Here is a 7,314-nt window from a genome sequence, read left to right as displayed (position 1 = left end):
TTGGTGTCATCTGCAAACTTGCTGAGGGTGCACTCGATCCCACTGTCTATGTCATTGATGAAGATACTAAACAGTACTGGTCCCAATACGGACCCCTGCAGGACGCCACTCGTCACCAATCTCCATCTGGACATTGAGCCGTTGACCACTACCCTCTGGATGCAATCATCTAACCAATTCCTCACCCACCGGGCAGTGCACCCATCAAATCCATACCTTTCCAGTTTAGAGAGAAGGATGTTGTGGGGGACTGTGTCAAAGGCCATACAGAGGTCCAGATAGACGACATCCATAGCCCTTCCCGTGTCCACTGATGTAGTCACTCCATCTAGGTATCACATTATTTACTGAAAAAGAAACACTGGCAGCATGATTCTTTGCTTAGTCCTCTTGATGGAAATCAAAAGTAACTTAACTGGAGTCAATGGAGCATGAAGTGGTACGAACCCAAAGAGTACCTGCTCCTCATACCTGTTCCTCTTACCCGTGTCCACTGATGTAGTCACTCCATCTAGGTATCACATTATTTACTGAAAAAGAAACACTGGCAGCATGATTCTTTGCTTAGTCCTCTTGATGGAAATCAAAAGTAACTTAACTGGAGTCAATGGAGCATGAAGTGGTACGAACCCAAAGAGTACCTGCTCCTCATACCTGTTCCTCTTACAGCTGATAAGGATAGTGAGGTGCTGGTTTCAAATGTGCACAAAGGCTCATTTCCTTAACTAGAATTGGAATTAAAAGAAAATGGCAGATGTTTCCTTGTCCAGTGAGCCCTGTTTCCCAAAGAGCTCTGCCATTAGCATTTGCATGTTACATTCATTATTATTATTACTTTGGCTTTTTCTTGGGATTTTTTTCCCTCCTGACAGAGCAAACTTTCAATCAGACCCCAGGTCTATAGGATTTATGTTCTGCACAAACGATACCATATTCCTGAATGTCTGGAGAGCAGCCCATAGTGTTTTAACTGAAAATTTGCAAAACCATGTAATTTCTCTCTCGCATGGTCTGACTCCATAGAAGACCTCTTGATTTTAACTATAGCTGCCTGACGACAGCTGCTACACTGTATAGCATAGCAAAAATACTGAATTACCTGAGCTCGGCTTGCTTTTCTAATAGTTTAAGGAATCAATGGATTCAGGTTTGAACATTTTGCAAGGGAAATACACACTGATAGTTTTTAATGGACTAGGTATCACTCATTAAAGGTAACCTTTCTTGTTTTCCTACTGATTTCTTTTCACATATGCTAACAAGCATTAGCTTCTGAATGCTTTTTCTTGGCCTTCATTTGCAGCTATTGCTATATCTTTCCTAAGAGATGGCACCTGAAATGGAACATGGTCCTCCAAATGCAAATGCTCCATTGTTCAGTATTCTGTCGTTATATTATCTTCTGCATTATTTTTATATCCTCTTATTAATGCACCCACACACCCCATTTGCATTTTTTAACCTTTTTAAAAATGTTTTCATTACAACAATCAGATATAAGGGCAATGAAGTAAGCGTGGAACAATAGAAGTGAGGAGCTTGATTCTCCTCAGATCTATACCCATTTTAAACTTCACTGGTGACACTGATTTTGATTTACACCAAAAGGAAAGAGGGAGGGTCAAACCTAGCACATCTACACTGAGACATCCATTTTTTTATAGTTAGCAAGGAATGGTTTTGTAAAATAGTTGCAGCACACAACATGTTGTTTAGAAAAAGCACTTTTTCTTTTATCAGGAAGGAGGCTTTTTTGCAGATAGAGGACTGCGATATGGGCTAGTGTCTGAAGAGTAGTGCTGGAGGCCTGGATGCTGGCAGTGCTTGGCAGTGGCCGTGCAGGGGAAGCACCGCAGGGTGCCCATGTGTTGACTGTGTGGTTGTCCTGCACAGGCACTGAGGTTCACCCGGGCTAACCTCACAACAGTACTAGGCAGTGCGTTCTTCATTTTGGGAGTAGTTTTAGCCATTCTAGGCTGTTACCCTCGGCACAACCATGTCTGATACCTGCCCTGGGGAGTGGGCTGAAGGCAGGGCACCCTAGCTGGCTGCAGAGGAAGGTGGGGCCTTGCTTGGGAAGGAAGAGATGATAAGGGGAGATGGGAGGTGGCCCAAGGCACAGCCACTCTGCTATGTACGTGCTGCCAATGTAGAGTGGGGAACCATTGCCACCACAGCAAGCCACATTTGGGACTTCCCACTCTAAGCAGAGATGGACAACCAGTTTTAAGCTGCAGCTGGGCACGGTGATTTCTATTGTCAGCATTTATGGGTTGTCTGGCTGCAGAAGTGAAGTGTGTGACTCAGAACACCACCTGAGTAATACTGCTGTTAGCTAGGGAGCAGAAAAAAGGTGAAGAAATCCACAAAGCAATCGTTCATGTCTGGCTTTCTGGCAGACTGTGCTTTAGCAGCCCTTCAGTGTCTCCCTTACTTAATTGCTTGTGTTTTACTTGACTCTGGATTTTCTCCAGGAGTCACTGTTAAAAGTTATTATCTGGTGGATATCAATGCCATTGTCTCTGGAGGGACTTTTGCTCACATTGACTATTGTTTGATTCCAGGTAAAGCAGTGAGGTACAAATGCCCTCAGGCTTCTCTTGTGTGTCTCAGTTAAGGCAGTACTTTACTTGCCCAGTTAGGCAAGGTTCGTAAACATGGGGTGTGGTTTTACAATACAGGTAATTTGATCTAATGGCTAGCTGCCAGTCAGAGAGGTGAGTCTGCTCCTCCTGTCAACAGCTTCATGCTCCTACTCTCTCTCCTACTGCAGATCCTGCTGCTTGTCTGACTTTTGCTGACGCAGTCCAGGACAGTGACCTAGCAGAAAACTGTTCACTTCTTTTTTTTTTCTGGATTAGTTTTGTGCCAGACTGACATCCTCTGATGGGTTGCCAAAGTAAGATGAGCATCAGTGCTGGCACAAGAAGGGATACAGGGTTGCTCAAGAGAGAGGAAAGATAGTAATACAGAAGCATTACATTAATTAGGTTGGCTGGTTGATTGGTTGAAAATCCACACCTTTGCAACTCCCTATTTGGCTTGCACAGATCAACCACAACTGCCATCAAATGAGGAGACTTTTCTTCCTACTTTTTGATTAATAGCAAGATTTGTTTGCAGGATTGTTATTTTCATTTTTTCAGATCACTTCAAAGACAAGAAGCATTAATGGCAGCAATGGAAACACAGTAGAGAAGAGGGGAAAGCAAGAGAAACAGCAAGGAATGGGATAGGAAGGGTAATCTCTGACAGCAGCAGCACAACATTAGATCAGTAGCACAAGGTAGTCATGAAATCATTTGCTTAGGTACTCCCAGCAGCTGCAGGTGCTGCGTCTAAGCCAGCCAGGGCACAGCTGGGAGAAGGGGTGATGCTGTCCTCTTCTTCCTCAGCTGGGACGCTAGGCTCATACTCTTCCCTCTGTTCCTCTGCCTGACTCTCCCCATTAGCTCATTGACTGCAGCTGCTGGTATAGTTTGGCCCTGGTGACACCTCCACAAATGCTGCTGGGAGCTGCATCTGCGTGCACCAGCATGTCATTCTTGTACCACTGCCTGGGGACTCCTGTGTTGACCCATTTCTACATCCAGAAATGGCACGCTGATGGATTGGAGGTGCATGGAGCCAGCAGAGGAATACGTCAGATTATCACAGCACTGTCACCTGCTGGTTATAACCATTTTCTGGGTTCTTTTGGCAAGCTTTCCCAGGGTTCAGGAGCACTCTGAGAGGAAGCACTGGGAGTCTGCGTGCTGGGACCAGAGGAACTTTCCCCTCCTCAGCACAAGGGGACAAGAGGACCGAGAAGTAAGACAGCATGCTGAACTGTATAACCATTAGAAACAACAGCTGTTCCATAGTGCTGTCAATCCATGCAGGTAGAAATATGCTGTTTAATTACTATGATAATTTAAAAGTCTTTCCCTAGTGCTTGTCCAGCTCACATGGAACCTCCCCTTATATGCAAAACAGGTTTGCTATTTAAATGTCAGCTTGTGTATACATGCCAGCTGCTAGCTTTTCTTGGGGATCTGAGACAGCTCACATTGCTGCCAATATAAATAATTTTGCAGGTTGGGGGCTAGTTGGTAAGAGTGTGGTGAGCCTCCCTCTTATCTAATCCAATAGGAGTGCTTTTTGGTTGGTTGGGGTTTTTTTTTCCCCTTTGACGTGACTTCCAGGAGACACAAAGTGAAAGAGGTATTTCTTTTTTTTTTTCCTTTCTTTTTTAAAAAGAGAACTTTTTCATAACAGTGGATAATGCTAGGAACTAAAAAGGTAAATACAACATTTTATAGGTTCACAGAGGAGTGCAGTTTGTGTATTCTTCCATCAAACATATGCTAAGAAAAATACTGCTGCTTCATGTGATTCCTCTATAATGCTAAGAAAACCTGCACTTTAAGGCACAGGAACTACTGCCAGGCTGAGCCACAACATTTTAAAAGCAGAACTTGATTGATTGTTTAGGAAAGCATGTACTGGGGAGGCTGAAAATCCCCATATAAGTGTGGTATGAAGTTTCTACCACAAGAAAAACTTTCTGTTTCTAGTGTGGTTAAAAAGTTTAGTCCAATTGGCTCCTGGATTAAAGTAATTCCAGTTTTGTGCCTTTTCAGTTTTGAATTCTGAATGTTTTAGTTTATTGTTTGACAGGTCTCGCTGATAACTCTCCTTTCTGACTTTACATTGAGGGTGATTTATTGGACTAAATAAATGTGTGCTGTCTGGCATGTTAAGAAATCCCATAGCCTAGATTTAGCGTAGGATCTGGTCTAGGGGCATAAGAAGGCTGGAGATGGAGTGCTCCGATGCTGGGCTTTGGCAGAAATAGGCACAGTCACCCTGTTTAGCTAGGAGGAAAGGCTTGCACACAGGAGTACGCTGTGTAGCAAGTATTCTAGAAGCAAACTGGGTCTCCTATTTCTTAGCCCTATACAACTGGAATGTGGCTACTCCTGGCTGCTGCCCCCCTCCCTCCCCCCCGCAATATCCCAATGGAAATGTCTTCTTTTCTTTAAGTGAAACAAGAAATGTATTTCAGCATAGCATTAGTTGACTTTTATAAATTTAGAAAACACTCTAAGTCCAGGTCTGATGTTGAGTAGAGAACAACCAGACCTGGATTCTTGTGCTTGCCTTGAAAAGCAGAATTTTAGTTGGGTTTTGCACGTGACTCTCTTGGGTTTTTTTGTGTTTTCCCCCCAAAACCTCCCTGAATGAGTGAGTTTGTTTGGGATCTATCTGAATTCCTTCAAGAACAAGCTGCCTCCTGCACAGAGTGCAGAGCACTCTGATGGGGACCAAGGGATAGAGTTCAGTATATTACCTCATTTCTGCTGGTTTGTTTTTAAAGAAATACTATCATTTCAGCTTGGATCTGAACATGTTAAGGACAGGTTTTTACAGAAGCTGAGGCTAGTGGAAATGTTATCCTTTTTAGTCGCTTTTCTTGGAGAGGGTTAAAGCAAATAAACATGCAAGGGCTCATCCTGCTCTGTAGACAAGTCCATGTGAGCTGCCTTGAAGGATAGAAGTGGAAGGAACAAGTACCCTCTCCTAGTGTCTACCAGCACTTATCCCTTACTGCAACTTGGGTTCCTTCCAGGCATCAGATCCATCATAGATTCATTTGTTGACAACTGTTATTTCTTTTGACTTTTCTGGTGTGCTGGAAACAGTTTCTGCTTTGGAAATCATTACAGCTGTATAACTTGCAAACTATGAGTAATGATTTCCTCCAATTTAACTCCCCCCTTCTCTTACGTGTTTTCACTGTGCCTGTCTTTCTCCCTGTCCGCCCAGTTCTGTCTGGAGGTGAGGTACTGGATCTCAGTGCAGCAGCTTCCCTGGTGCCTTGGAGAGGAATTGCAGGTAAACGTCAGTCTCCCTGAACAGGATGCTTCTCAAGGATAAGCCTGGGAAATAAATTCAAAACACCAGTAAATACCAAAACGCAGAAGGGAATACTGGCTTAATGGCTACGTGATAAACTTCCCTTCTCCTCACTACCATCTCCCTCATCTGGAAAGAGGTTACCAGCTACCTCTTTTTCTCCTAGGAAAAAATTATCATCTCAACTCTGCTTCCCTTTTCTCACCCTTTTGCCTCACAAAACTACAGCTAACTTTTCTCTCCAAGGTGACTGAATTGATAGGTGTGAGCAATTGTTGTCAGTTTGTGTACCCCTCTCCAGTTCGTATTTCAGGCCTTTGTGTTCCCAGAAGTTTGTCTTTTTTCCAGTTATAGCTGTTGGTCTTTCAAAAGATGTTGTCATGGTCTACAAACTTTGTCTTGCCAATGTTCTTAGATCATGCTGGCTGCAACACTGCCACCTTCTTCTTCCTTGCAGGCCAGCCAGTGCTGTTTCAGTAGGGTTTAGGAACAAAGTAGCATCGTGGACGCGTGCATCCCTTGGCAATTTAATCTCAGAGGGACTGGCGTGTATGATTTGAATTCCTGCAGTGCTAGGAAAAGAGCTTTTGAAAACTCTTCATGTGGCTGTCCTGTTGATGATTTGCTGACCTGTCAATGATTTGCTAATTTTGCTTCACTTTTATTCAGGAGGGTGTAGCTAGTGTTTTTGCCTTTGAAAATGGGTAGAGGTCAAGAGAAAAATCAATTCCTTTCAATTGGCTGGAGAAATAACTAAAGCATCACTATTTTTTTAATATATATATATTAAGAATTTTAAGATTATTTAAAGATTCTGCATTTTTGATTCTGTGTGAAACTCAAACTGTTGTGACTCAATCCCTGCTTGAGGATCCATGAGGGAGAGGGTAGAAGAAGCTGAATACTGACTTAAGTGTGTTTAAAAAAGGATGGAAGAGTTTCTCTGCAGATGGATACATAGTGTGTATGTGTATATATATGCACACAGACATAATACCCACACTGTGTGTAGGGAGTATATATACAAATGTGTGTATATGTGTATACACACACACTCACACATATCCCTGTTTAGTCTCTGAATAGATGGAAGAGTCACTTGGTTCTAGTATTTTCCTCAATTATAGTTGCAGGTGCTATGTCCGGGAACCTCAGCCTTGTTTCTATGGCAGCTATTCCCAGCCTTTTAACATCCCACCTTCCCTCAATCCCCGTGTGGCAATAAGAGGAAGAGAAGAGTGTTGTGACACCCACACTGAGCGTCTCATGGAGGGGCTAAGAACATGGGTAGAGATGTCTGCAGATGACAGGCTCATACGGGAGGGACTTGGGTACAATAAGCTGCAGCACGGCCTCCTGTGGCGCTGGTCTCATGGCTTTACACTTGGGGCTTTGTGGGGCAGCCCAGATCTCTCT

The 7,314-nt window shown here is 43.5% G+C and overlaps 1 protein-coding gene across 2 annotated transcripts in view; it reads left to right on the top strand.

The window, feature by feature from the left end:
* NEU2 (neuraminidase 2) overlaps positions 1-7,314 on the top strand; it is a 36,201-nt gene that overhangs the window by 23,769 nt on the left and 5,118 nt on the right. The window contains exon 1 of one of the 2 annotated variants that reach the window (XM_009284309.2): positions 5,856-5,877. The exons of the other annotated variant lie outside the window; for it this stretch is intronic. The gene's annotated coding sequence lies outside the window, so the exon portion shown is untranslated. Of the gene's footprint in view, positions 1-5,855; positions 5,878-7,314 lie in introns of those variants that run through there. 2 annotated transcript variants of the gene reach the window in all.

Source organism: Aptenodytes forsteri, unplaced genomic scaffold (genome assembly GCF_000699145.1).
Source record: "Aptenodytes forsteri isolate BGI_AS27 unplaced genomic scaffold, ASM69914v1 Scaffold278, whole genome shotgun sequence".
Taxonomy (NCBI): domain Eukaryota; kingdom Metazoa; phylum Chordata; class Aves; order Sphenisciformes; family Spheniscidae; genus Aptenodytes; species Aptenodytes forsteri.
This window is presented reverse-complemented; position numbering and strand designations above follow the sequence as displayed.